This window comes from Chanodichthys erythropterus, chromosome 3, assembly GCF_024489055.1.
Source record: "Chanodichthys erythropterus isolate Z2021 chromosome 3, ASM2448905v1, whole genome shotgun sequence".
NCBI classification, from domain to species: Eukaryota; Metazoa; Chordata; class Actinopteri; order Cypriniformes; family Xenocyprididae; genus Chanodichthys; species Chanodichthys erythropterus.
Window position 1 is genome coordinate 8,908,246 of NC_090223.1, and position 14,656 is coordinate 8,922,901.

General features: G+C 38.5%; 1 protein-coding gene across 1 annotated transcript in view; it reads right to left on the bottom strand.

Annotated features, from left to right (window-relative positions):
* fam199x (family with sequence similarity 199, X-linked) overlaps positions 1-5,010 on the bottom strand; it is a 116,765-nt gene extending 111,755 nt beyond the window's left edge. The window contains exon 1 of the mRNA XM_067362999.1: positions 4,938-5,010. The gene's annotated coding sequence lies outside the window, so the exon portion shown is untranslated. The remainder of the gene's footprint in view (positions 1-4,937) is intronic.
* Between the last annotated feature and the right edge of the window lie 9,646 nt (positions 5,011-14,656).

A 14,656-nucleotide genomic window follows, 5' to 3' on the forward strand; every position in this document is an offset into this window, starting at 1 on the left:
GTAATTCTGTTGTCAATTAAGTCAGGAAAAAAAAGGCGAAGCTGCAAATCTGTATGAATATATGTATTTATGCGTCAAATTACATGTAAGAACGTATCTCTCTAATGTATACTAAAATATTCTGCAATGTGATCACAATATATAAGGCACAAGCTGATACTTATTTTTAAAGCACAAATAAATTTAAGCACTGTGCATTTTTACTTTTACTTTTTAATTTGTAAAGTACAAACAAAAATGGATCATATTTAACTGCATAAAATAACTAATTTTACATTATGGCATTTATGTGCTGTTGACTTCCGCCCTTATTCACATTCTTGCATATGGGGATTCAAAAGAGACCACTTTTTTACCCCTTTTTACCAAGCTTAATTTGGGTATGCTAGAATTGTTGCAATTATTTTATTTTAACAACTAATAGCAAGTTAATCATTCAGTGTTTACTATTTCGGTCGCAAGTTTTTGAAACAGTTCTTACAGTCTAACTCAGAATTATTGAAGTGCTCAATGATTACATAAAATTCAATGAAGATTGAGGAATGTATGTAGTTATCTGCATGTCTCATCCATGAAGATGCAACAATAGAGAACAAGCTATTAGGTGTTTTGAGAACCAGAACCAAGCTGACTGAGCAAGTGACCCCCTTTATTAATATGCCCGGAGGTGTAGAATAACACAAAAATTGTCAAATACACTCTGTATTCCATGATGTAATTCATTACTATCTCAATTACAATTAAGTAGAAATTAACTGTATTCAACTGTGTTGTAGGCACTAAAACAGAGCAGTAAATTATAACCAAACTCATTAATATGTTGAAATAAAGAAGATTTTTGTGCCACCCCAAACTGGTTGCTGGCCCCGGCCCGGCCACTCCTATAAAAAAATCCTGGCTCTGCCACTATTCGGACTATGTGCCAATATGTAGTTCATGAAGTGATATTTGTGCATTTTATATGACAGACCATATGTTTGGATGTTTTGTTACCTTAAGGGAAAGTTCACCCAAAAATGAAAATTTGATGTTTATCTGCTTATCCCCAGCGCATCCAAGATGTAGGTGACATTTTTTCTTCAGTAGAACACAAATTGTGATTTTTAACTGCAACCGCTGTTGTCTGTCAGTCAAATAATAGGGGTAACAACAGCAGTGATGTCTCGCACTCATTGAAGTATATGCGCGAGACATCACTGTTGTTGTCAGAGCGCGATCAGACATCACCAAGCGAATGCTGAATGCAGCTGGACATAGTGGTGTATTAGAGGTAAAAAATGATATAAATACTGTTCGTGTCTTAGGACATGAATGTGTCGTCACGAGCCGCAGGGTTTAATTTGGATTTGTCTAAGCAAGTTTTATTTACTCTTATAGTAGAAGTTCCCATTCACCCCTATTATATGACTGACAGACGGCAGCGGTTAGTTAAAAATCACAATTTGTGTTCTACTGAAGAAAAAAAGTCACCTACATCTTGGATGTGCTGGGGGTAAGCAGATAAACATCAAATTTTCATTTTTGGGTGAACTATCCCTTTAATGGCATTTATTCCAGCAAAATAAAAGGCTGCTAACTTGCACTTTGCAAATAAGAAGATTGAGTGAATGTAGGTAATAGTTCTGGTGGATGAATGGCCCATCAAGAGGTAAAGCCTAGGGGCCACTTATAGTCTTAATATAGCCGTGTGCTACGACTCTCGCCGCGGTGGGCAAGTGATGTAACCGGTGTTGTGGCTGAACACCGGTAACACCGACTATCACAGCAAGCCTAATGTATAATAGGCGAAGTTAAAGGTGCCATCGAATTGAAAATTGAATTTACCTCAGCATAGTTGAACAACAAGAGTTCAGTACATGGAAATGACATACAACGAGTCTACCACTCCATTGTTTCCTCCTTATATAAATCAAATTTGTTTAAAAGACCTCTGAAGAACAGGCAAATCTCAACATAACACCAACTGTTACGTAACCGTCGGGGTGTACGCCCCCAATAATTGCATATGCCAGCCCATGTTCCCAACATTATGAAAGGCATTACACAAGGGCAGCCAGTATTAACGTCTGGATGTGCACAGCTGAATCATCAGACTAGGTAAGCAAGCAATGACAATAGTGGAAAATGGCAGATGGAGCAATAATAACTGACATGATCCATGATATCATTATATTTTTAGTGATATTGCGTACTGTTAAATGTGGTTAAAGTTACCATCGTTTCTTACTGTATTCACGGAGACAAGAGATTTTTATTAAAGGGAAAGTTCACCCAAAAATGAAAATTTGATGTTTATCTGCTTACCCCCAGTGCATCCAAGATGTAGAGGACTTTTTTTCTTAAATCGAACGCAAATTATGATTTTTAACTGCAACCACTGCCGTCTGTCAGTCAAATAATAGCAGTGATTGGGAACTTGAACAATAAGAGTCAAAAAAACTTCCATAGACAAATCCAAATTAAACCCTGCGGCTCGTGACGGCACATTGATGTCCTAAGACACGAAACGATCGGTTTGTGCGAGAAACCGAACAGTATTTATATAATTTTTTACCTCTAATACACCACTATGTCCAACTTCGTTCAGCTTCCGGCTAGTGAGCCGCAGGTTTTAATTTTGATTTGTCTAAGCAAGTTTTATTTACTGTTATAGTTGAAGTTCCCATCTACTGCTATTATTCGACTGACAGAGGGCAGCGGTTGCAGTTAAAAATCATAATTTGCGTTCGACTGAAGAAAAAAAGTCACCTACATCTTGGATGCACTGGGGGTAAGCAGATAAACATCAAATTTTCATTTTTGGGTGAACTATCCCTTTAAACACTTGCAGTCTGTATAATTCATAAACACAACTTCATTCTTTATAAATCTCTCCAACAGTGTAGCATTAGCCGTTAGCCACGAACACTATCAAACTCATTCAGATCAAATGTATACATCCAAATAAATACCATACCTACGTGATTAGACATGCTGCATGATGAACACTTTGTAAAGATCCATTTTGAGGGTTATATTAGCTGTGTAAACTGAAATGCAATGATAGAGTCGAGAGCTCTGGGGGGGTGGAGAGCGCGAGCAATTAAAGGGGCAGCAGCCCTGAATCGGCGCATTTCTAATGATGCCCCAAAATAGGCAGCTAAAAAGATTTTTAAAAAATCTATGGGGTATTTTGAGCTGAAGCTTAACAGACACATTCAGGGGACACCTTAGACTTATATTATATCTTGTAAAAAAACGTTCCATGGCACCTTTAAGCAATATCACACAAGCAGACTCCTGTTTCTCAGAGTATTGACATGATTGCAAATGTGATACTGATCTTGTACAACGTCCTATAATCAAGTTGATAAGAGAAGAACTGTTGTGCATCTCCAAGCAATTCTTGAATTCTTGAATGAATCAGGGTTTTGAACATTGAATGAATGACTCGCACATAAAGACTTGCCGTCACCTACTGATGGTTTTATTTTCATATTTACATTTATTGTCATATTTACAATTTACATAGGCTGCTTCTATTTAAAATATCCAGCTTTTAAGGTTTCATTTTTACATATTCCTAAATTCAAAAAATTATTTTTTAAATATTCATACAACATTATTTACCCATGAGCTACATTAAACAGTCTATGTAAATGTGTCTAAACACCACTTCAGATGGAGCTTCTGTGCCACTTCTGCAGTGCAAAGATGGATTTTTTATACCCATTTCATTTGATTGGTAACAGTCTGATTATGTCTTATATTGTTTTAACTGAATTTATTGTTTCAATTAACATTTAAAAACCAAATTGCTATTTTAAGAAATTGACAAAAGATGACGCATATATTTAATAAGATTAGAAAAAAATGCTCTTATAATGGTAAAATTGCTCCAGGAAATTAATTTAAAGGGGCAAATATCACCCTGTAATGTTGAAAATTAATGTCTGTTATTGATCAGAAAGTGCTCCCATTTTTTTTTTTTTTTTTTTTGTTAATGTAGAGCCCTGCCATATCATAAAAACAATAATATCACATTAAGCCAGGGTCATTGCCTTCAATCAATGTGTCACACTAGAGGTAATCAGAAATGTAAGGAACATATTGCACAATAAAATCATAATTTTAAATTATTTGACCAAAAAAATAACTCAAATTCAGGAATAAAATGATATACTTTCGCATTAAGTATGAGACAAAAAACAATGAGTAATAAAAATAGTTTAAAAAAAAAAGAAGGAAATTTTAGTACACAAGTCCATGACATTAAAATGTGATGGTATGTGATGATAAAGGGTCATGCTATTTTAGGCTGTTAAATATAGTGACTGTTATACGATCGGCATACTTGGGTAAAGTTGGTATTATATATGCACATTCGGACTTCTGATAAATTCAGACTTTCCAATAAATGTGCAATAAAATAATGTTTGCGAATTTTAAGCAGCGATATGATATTGACAACCAACGATTGTCAACTTACAACATATTTCACAGTCAATCAAAATAGGCAAGCATTGTTTTAATGGCATATTTACTTGTGAATGTCCACTGAATGTCCAATGTAGTGTGATTAACAAGGCTATTGAATACGGATGTCCGAATGTGCGAATATAAAACCAACTTTACCCAAGTCTTCGGCATTTGTGCTCTGAGCTCTGTTAGCAGGCCGGCTACCGTGCTACACAGCAGGTATATTCATCAGTAAGGCCTATATCAAATAACAGTTAAATAATAAATAACGTATTTCGTTAATTTAGTGTAAATAAGTAACAACATTTAATTGATTTATTCATTATTTTACCAGTACGGATCTCATAATATTTGCGATTATCCTTCAACCTCCGTAAACTCATGACCGAAACAGTTTCACTCTCTAACCTGTCTGATAACTGCACTCGGAATAAAATAAACATTCATTAAATAACTTAATATTTAGATTTTACACATACCTGCTGTTTTATCTGGTTTTTGACCAGCGCAAACATCAAATCTCTTCTTCTTCTTCTTCTTAGTTTTATGGCAGAATGCAACCAAGACTTATCAGGTGCATACCGCCACCTATTGTATCGGAGTATGTAGCATGGATTTGAATCTACTTTACAGCTACTAAAAAAAAAAAAAAAAAAGGAATTCTATCTATATCCTATAATACAACCCTGTATCCTTTAAATATTCCACAACAGCATCTTGCGTTTTTTTACCCCTTCTCCTGTTGTTCCCAAAACACCTTCAAGGTTCCATTTCCTTCCAATCTGAATTATCTTTTGCTTTAATCTATTCCTCTCTTCCCTATATTTCTTACAATATAACAGTATATGTTCTGCATTTTCTGTGATTTTACATTGTATACATTCATCTGATTTACATTTACCTAACAAAAACAGTGTTTTATTTAACCCTGTATGGTCAAACCTTAGTCTGGTTAAAACTCCTCCATTAACACCCTGTGCATTAATACATTTCTGTATACTATAATATTTTCTTCCACTATTATCCATGTCCCATATTTCCTGCCATTTCTTCATTATTTTTTTTAATTATTGCTTTAGCTTCTCCTTTGCCAAATGGAATATTTATAATATCATTTATCCTGGTTGATTTCTTTGCTATTTTGTCTGCTTTCTCATTCCCTTTTATATTTACATGAGAAGGTACCCAGCATAATCTCACAAATCTATCTGAAGCCTCCGCAATCTAAATAAACTTTGGTGGATTTCTAACATTAAATCTTCTCTATTAGATTTCATATTTTGAATACTGTAAAGGGCTGCTACAAAGTCAATACAACATACCACTCTATCTGGTTTTACTTCTTTCACCCACTGTAACCCTACAATAATTGCCATATTTTCTGCCGTATAAACTGACAGCTGGTCAGGTAATCTTTTCCCAATACTTACATTAAATGTTGGTATGTATATTCCTATGCCTACCCTGTTTTCTTCATCTTTGGATCCATCTGTATAAATATCTAAATAACTGTAAAATTTGCTTTTTATGTATTGACTTGCCATATGTCCTTTCTCACTCTCTTCCCATTTATCCTTTAGTACCATGATATTTAAATCTACCTCAGTTTTTGGAAACAGCCAAACAGGAATATTACTAAGAGGTGTAGGAGCGTTAAAAATATGTTTTTTAATCTATATTCCTCTGATTTAGTCTTTGTTACCCATCCAAAACCATTACCTTTAAAAGAGTTATACTCCCAACATTCCTGAATAACACTATTGGTAGGGTTTTCATTTCCACATCCACGTAATCGACACCAGTATGTAAGCATGAGTTTATCTCTTCTCAGTTCTAAGGGCACTTCTCCTAATTAGGGCCAAAGCCCTGTAAGGGGCTGAAGGCCCTTTTGTTTTCTTTAGGATTATTATTATTAGGGCCAAAGCCCTGTAAGGGGCTGAAGGCCCTTTTGTTTTCTTTAGGATTATTAGGGCCCGAGCACCGATGGTGTGAGGACCCTATTGGAATTGCTCCGTTTATTAGGGCCCAAGCCAATGAAATGGCGAAGGGCCCTCTTGATCTTCTAAGGATTATTATTATTATTAGGGCCAAAGCCCAAAGGGCTGAAGGCCCTATTGTTTTCTTTAGGATTATTATTAGGGCCCGAGCACCGATGGTGTGAGGACCCTATTGGAATTGCTCCGTTTATTATTATTATTATTAGGGCCCGAGCACCGATGGTGTGAGGACCCTATTGGAATTGCTCCGTTTATTATTATTATTATTATTATTATTATTATTATTATTATTATTATTATTAGGGCCCGAGCACCGATGGTGTGAGGACCCTATTGGAATTGCTCCGTTTCTTTTTAGGGCCCGAGCACCGATGGTGTGAGGACCCTATTGGAATTGCTCCGTTTATTATTATTAGGGCCAAAGCCCCGTAAGGGGCTGAAGGCCCTATTGTTTTCTTTAGGATTATTAGGGCCGAAGCGAATTAAGCGTGCAGGGCCCTCTTGTTCTTCTAAGGATTATTATTAGGGTCCAAGCCAATGAAATGGCGAAGGGCCCTCTTGATCTTCTAAGGATTATTAGGGCCCATACGAAAATTCGCGCAGGGCCCTCTTGATCCCCTAAGGATTATTATTAGGGCCAAAGCCAATGAAATGGCGAAGGGCCCTCTTGATCTTCTAAGGATTATTATTATTATTATTATGTTTTCTTTAGGATTATTAGGGCCAAAGCCCCGTAAGGGGCTGAAGGCCCTTTTGTTTTCTTAAGGATTATTATTATTAGGGCCAAAGCCCTGTAAGGGGCTGAAGGCCCTTTTGTTTTCTTTAGGATTATTAGGGCCAAGGCGCTGAAGGCCCTTTTGTTTTCTTTAGGATTATTATTATTAGGGCCCAAGCGAATTAGCGCGCAGGGCCCTCTTGTTCTTCTAAGGATTATTAGGGCCAAAGCCCTGTAAGGGGCTGAAGGCCCTTTTGTTTTCTTTAGGATTATTATTACGGCCAAAGCCCCGTAAGGGGCTGAAGGCCCTATTGTTTTCTTTAGGATTATTAGGGCCAAAGCCCTCTAAGGGGCTGAAGGCCCTTTTGTTTTCTTTAGGATTATTATTATTAGGGCCCAAGCGAAAATTCGTGCAGGGCCCTCTTGTTCTTCGAAGGATTATTAGGGCCAAAGCCCTATAAGGGGCTGAAGGCCCTATTGTTTTCTTTAGGATTATTATTAGGGCCAAAGCCCTGTAAGGGGCTGAAGGCCCTTTTGTTTTCTTTAGGATTATTATTATTAGGGCCCAAGCGAAAATTCGCGCAGGGCCCTCTTGTTCTTCTAAGGATTATTATTAGGGCCAAAGCCCCGTAAGGGGCTGAAGGCCCTTTTGTTTTCTTTAGGATTATTAGGGCCCGAGCACCGATGGTGTGAGGACCCTATTGGAATTGCTCCGTTTATTATTATTATTATTATTATTAGGGCCCGAGCACCGATGGTGTGAGGACCCTATTGGAATTGCTCCGTTTATTATTATTTAGGGCCCAAGCGAAAATTCGCGCAGGGCCCTCTTGTTCTTCTAAGGATTATTAGGGCCTAAGCGAATTAAGCGCGCAGGGCCCTCTTGTTCTTCTAAGGATTATTATTATTTTTAGGGCCCAAGCGAAAATTCGCGCAGGGCCCTCTTGTTCTTCTAAGGATTATTATTATTAGGGCCAAAGCCCTATAAGGGGCTGAAGGCCCTTTTGTTTTCTTTAAGAGTATTATTATTAGGGCCAAAGCCCTGTAAGGGGCTGAAGGCCCTTTTGTTTTCTTTAGGATTATTATTAGGGCCCAAGCGAAAATTCGCGCAGGGCCCTCTTGTTCTTCTAAGGATTATTAGGGCCCAAGCGAAAATTCGCGCAGGGCCCTCTTGTTCTTCTAAGGATTATTATTAGGGCCCAAGCGAAAATTCGCGCAGGGCCCTCTTGTTCTTCTAAGGATTATTATTTTTTTTTTTTTTTTTATTTTTTTTTCCGTCTTCCGGGGCTTTTTGGGGGCCTTAACATGCTCAAAAACTCTTGAAAATTGGCACACACATTGGAATCCGCGGCCATTAGGACGCCGGAGAGGCTGGTACCCGGGCGTGGCAGGGGGGCTCGACAGCGCCCCCTTGAAAAAAGTCTGAAAATTTGGTCCATATATTAAACATGCTTGCACGTATTAGTATGAAACTCGGTACACATATAGACCTCATCGGGCCGAACAACTTTCGCGCTCTAAGTTAATCACCACGCCAACAGGAAGTCAGCTATTAAGGGTTGTTTGAAAAACGCATGCTCGGGAATTTGATATACTCCTCCTAGACGATTAATCCGATCGCCACCAAACTCGGTCAGCATGAAGTCAAGACACTGATGATTAAAAATTGCCAGGGGATTTTTGATATCTCGAACGGTTTGGCCGTGGCGAGGCAACAAATTTATGGCGAGAAAAAGGAAACAGGAAATGTGTTATAACGTCTTAATACATATATTGATCTTTATGAAACTTCACGAGTGTGTTCGTTATAGGAGTCTGATCACATGGATGTGACTATTGTGAGTCAAAGTTATAGCGCCACCAACTGGCAGCAGGAAGTGTATCACTTTTTGAAATGTTTTGAGATCACCCTCTTATTTTTACCTGATTTGCTTCAAACTTCATCAGTGTAATGTCAATACACAGCAGATGTAGACCTATGACAGGATTTTTGATATTTGAAATATTGTTGCCATGGCAACAGGTCAAACTGTAATAATATTCTTGAGTGTTTTTGAGGCTCTTAACATGCTTCAAATTGCATGAAACTCGACACACACATCAATATTGTCAACCAGTAGACATGGACAAAGCCATAGAAATGGGCGTGGTGGAGGGGCTCAGTAGCGCCACCTTTTGACAAAAGTGGGGGTTAGTTTTTCCTACAGTCACCAAACTCGGTACACATATTATTCTCATCAAGCCGGACAATTTTCTAATTTACATTCATTAGCTCCGACCAACGGGAAGTCAGCTATTTTGGTTTGAATGTTAATTTTTTGAAAAAACAGGCTATGAATTTTATACTACTACTCCTACAGGGTTTATCCAATTTACACCAAGCTTTTTTAACTTGTTGCGAACACATTGAAGTTGTTTAATTGCAAACGGATTTTGGATATCTCAAACGGTTTGGCCGTGGCGAGGCAACGAATTTATGGCGAGAAAAGGGAAACAGGAAATGTGTTATAACTTCTGCATACATTGATTGATGTTTATGAAACTTCAGGAGTGTGTTGGTTGTAGTAGTCTGATCACATGGATGTAACTATTATGAGTCAAAGTTATAGCGCCACCAAATGGCAGCAAGAAGTGTATCACTTTTAAAATGCTTTGAGATCACCCTCTTATTTTTACCTGATTTGCTTCAAACTTCATCAGTGTAATGTCAATACACAGCAGATGTAGACCTATGACAGGATTTTTGATATTTGAAATATTGTTGCCATGGCAACAGGTCAAACTGTAATAATATTCTTGAGTGGTTTTGAGGCTCTTAACATGCTTCAAATTGCATGAAACTCGACACACACATCAATATTGTCAACCAGTAGACATGGACAAAGCCATAGAAATGGGCGTGGTGGAGGGGCTCAGTAGCGCCACCTTTTGACAAAAGTGGGGGGGTTAGTTTTTCCTACAGTCACCAAACTCGGTACACATATTATTCTCATCAAGCCGGACAATTTTCTAATTTACATTCATTAGCTCCGACCAACAGGAAGTCAGCTATTTTGGTTTGAATGTTAATTTTTTGAAAAAACAGGCTATGAATTTTATACTACTACTCCTACAGGGTTTATCCAATTTACACCAAGCTTTTTTTAACTTGTTGCTAACACATTGAAGTTGTTTAATTGCAAACGGATTTTGGATATCTCAAACGGTTTGGCCGTGGCGAGGCAACGAATTTATGGCAAGAAAAGGGAAACAAAGTGTTATAACTTCTGCATACATTAATTGATTTTGATGAAACTTTGGCTTAGTCTTCGTTGTACAAGGCTGATCACATGGATTTGACTATTGTGATTCAAAGTCATAGCGCCACCAACTGGAAGCAGAAAATGTGTCACTTTCAGCATACATTGAGATCACCCTCTTATTTTTACCTTATTTGCTTCAAAATTCATCAGAATAATGTTAAAACTTGGCACATGTAATCCTTTGAAAATGGGCAGGGAGGAGGGGCTCTATAACGGCACCTTGTAGTGCAGTAAATGTGGAGTGAATTTGACATAGTCCTTTGATGTTTAACCGTTTTAAGTGCCTATTGCCCGCTGTGCACAGTTGCCCTGAAGCCACCGGGGTGGCGGTGCCACCGGGCTTGGGCCCGCCATCGCTGCTCGCAGCTATATTTAGGGCCCAAGCGAAAATTCGCGCAGGGCCCTCTTGTTCTTCTAAGGATTATTATTATTATTATTATTATTATTTTTTTTTTTTTTAATTTTTTTTCCGTCTTCCGGGGCTTTTTGGGGGCCTTAACATGCTCAAAAACTCTTGAAAATTGGCACACACATTGGAATCCGCGGCCATTAGGACGCCGGAGAGGCTGGTACCCGGGCGTGGCAGGGGGGCTCGACAGCGCCCCCTTGAAAAAAGTCTGAAAATTTGGTCCATATATTAAACATGCTTGCACGTATTAGTATGAAACTCGGTACACATATAGACCTCATCGGGCCGAACAACTTTCGCGCTCTAAGTTAATCGCCACGCCAACAGGAAGTCAGCTATTAAGGGTTGTTTGAAAAACGCATGCTCTGGAATTTGATATACTCCTCCTAGACGATTAATCCGATCGCCACCAAACTCGGTCAGCATGAAGTCAAGACACTGATGATTAAAAATTGCCAGGGGATTTTTGATATCTCGAACGGTTTGGCCGTGGCGAGGCAACGAATTTATGGCGAGAAAAAGGAAACAGGAAATGTGTTATAACGTCTTAATACATATATTGATCTTTATGAAACTTCACGAGTGTGTTCGTTATAGGAGTCTGATCACATGGATGTGACTATTGTGAGTCAAAGTTATAGCGCCACCAACTGGCAGCAGGAAGTGTATCACTTTTTGAAATGTTTTGAGATCACCCTCTTATTTTTACCTGATTTGCTTCAAACTTCATCAGTGTAATGTCAATACACAGCAGATGTAGACCTATGACAGGATTTTTGATATTTGAAATATTGTTGCCATGGCAACAGGTCAAACTGTAATAATATTCTTGAGTGTTTTTGAGGCTCTTAACATGCTTCAAATTGCATGAAACTCGACACACACATCAATATTGTCAACCAGTAGACATGGACAAAGCCATAGAAATGGGCGTGGTGGAGGGGCTCAGTAGCGCCACCTTTTGACAAAAGTGGGGGTTAGTTTTTCCTACAGTCACCAAACTCGGTACACATATTATTCTCATCAAGCCGGACAATTTTCTAATTTACATTCATTAGCTCCGACCAACAGGAAGTCAGCTATTTTGGTTTGAATGTTAATTTTTTGAAAAAACAGGCTATGAATTTTATACTACTACTCCTACAGGGTTTATCCAATTTACACCAAGCTTTTTTTAACTTGTTGCGAACACATTGAAGTTGTTTAATTGCAAACGGATTTTGGATATCTCAAACGGTTTGGCCGTGGCGAGGCAACGAATTTATGGCGAGAAAAGGGAAACAGGAAATGTGTTATAACTTCTGCATACATTGATTGATGTTTATGAAACTTCAGGAGTGTGTTGGTTGTAGTAGTCTGATCACATGGATGTAACTATTGTGAGTCAAAGTTATAGCGCCACCAAATGGCAGCAAGAAGTGTATCACTTTTAAAATGCTTTGAGATCACCCTCTTATTTTTACCTGATTTGCTTCAAACTTCATCAGTGTAATGTCAATACACAGCAGATGTAGACCTATGACAGGATTTTTGATATTTGAAATATTGTTGCCATGGCAACAGGTCAAACTGTAATAATATTCTTGAGTGTTTTTGAGGCTCTTAACATGCTTCAAATTGCATGAAACTCGACACACACATCAATATTGTCAACCAGTAGACATGGACAATGCCATAGAAATGGGCGTGGTGGAGGGGCTCAGTAGCGCCACCTTTTGACAAAAGTGGGGGTTAGTTTTTCCTACAGTCACCAAACTCAGTACACATATTATTCTCATCAAGCCGGACAATTTTCTAATTTACATTCATTAGCTCCGACCAACAGGAAGTCAGCTATTTTGGTTTGAATGTTAATTTTTTGAAAAAACAGGCTATGAATTTTATACTACTCCTCCTACAGGGTTTATCCAATTTACACCAAGCTTTTTTTAACTTGTTGCTAACACATTGAAGTTGTTTAATTGCAAACGGATTTTGGATATCTCAAACGGTTTGGCCGTGGCGAGGCAACGAATTTATGGCAAGAAAAGGGAAACAAAGTGTTATAACTTCTGCATACATTAATTGATTTTGATGAAACTTTGGCTTAGTCTTCGTTGTACAAGGCTGATCACATGGATTTGACTATTGTGATTCAAAGTCATAGCGCCACCAACTGGAAGCAGAAAATGTGTCACTTTCAGCATACATTGAGATCACCCTCTTATTTTTACCTGATTTGCTTCAAAATTCATCAGAATAATGTTAAAACTTGGCACATGTAATCCTTTGAAAATGGGCAGGGAGGAGGGGCTCTATAACGGCACCTTGTAGTGCAGTAAATGTGGAGTGAATTTGACATAGTCCTTTGATGTTTAACCGTTTTAAGTGCCTATTGCCCGCTGTGCACAGTTGCCCTGAAGCCACCGGGGTGGCGGTGCCACCGGGCTTGGGCCCGCCATCGCTGCTCGCAGCTATATTTATTATTATTTATTTTTATTTTTATTTTTTTTTTCCGTCTTCCGGGGCTTTTTGGGGGCCCTAACATGCTCAAAAACTCTTGAAAATTGGCACACACATTGGAATCCGCGGCCATTAGGACGCCGGAGAGGCTGGTACCCGGGCGTGGCAGGGGGGCTCGACAGCGCCCCCTTGAAAAAAGTCTGAAAATTTGGTCCATATATTAAACATGCTTGCACGTATTAGTATGAAACTCGGTACACATATAGACCTCATCGGGCCGAACAACTTTCGCGCTCTAAGTTAATCGCCACGCCAACAGGAAGTCAGCTATTAAGGGTTGTTTGAAAAACGCATGCTCTGGAATTTGATATACTCCTCCTAGACGATTAATCCGATCGCCACCAAACTCGGTCAGCATGAAGTCAAGACACTGATGATTAAAAATTGCCAGGGGATTTTTGATATCTCGAACGGTTTGGCCGTGGCGAGGCAACGAATTTATGGCGAGAAAAAGGAAACAGGAAATGTGTTATAACGTCTTAATACATATATTGATCTTTATGAAACTTCACGAGTGTGTTCGTTATAGGAGTCTGATCACATGGATGTGACTATTGTGAGTCAAAGTTATAGCGCCACCAACTGGCAGCAGGAAGTGTATCACTTTTTGAAATGTTTTGAGATCACCCTCTTATTTTTACCTGATTTGCTTCAAACTTCATCAGTGTAATGTCAATACACAGCAGATGTAGACCTATGACAGGATTTTTGATATTTGAAATATTGTTGCCATGGCAACAGGTCAAACTGTAATAATATTCTTGAGTGTTTTTGAGGCTCTTAACATGCTTCAAATTGCATGAAACTCGACACACACATCAATATTGTCAACCAGTAGACATGGACAAAGCCATAGAAATGGGCGTGGTGGAGGGGCTCAGTAGCGCCACCTTTTGACAAAAGTGGGGGTTAGTTTTTCCTACAGTCACCAAACTCGGTACACATATTATTCTCATCAAGCCGGACAATTTTCTAATTTACATTCATTAGCTCCGACCAACAGGAAGTCAGCTATTTTGGTTTGAATGTTAATTTTTTGAAAAAACAGGCTATGAATTTTATACTACTACTCCTACAGGGTTTATCCAATTTACACCAAGCTTTTTTAACTTGTTGCGAACACATTGAAGTTGTTTAATTGCAAACGGATTTTGGATATCTCAAACGGTTTGGCCGTGGTGAGGCAACGAATTTATGGCGAGAAAAGGGAAACAGGAAATGTGTTATAACTTCTGCATACATTGATTGATGTTTATGAAACTTCAGGAGTGTG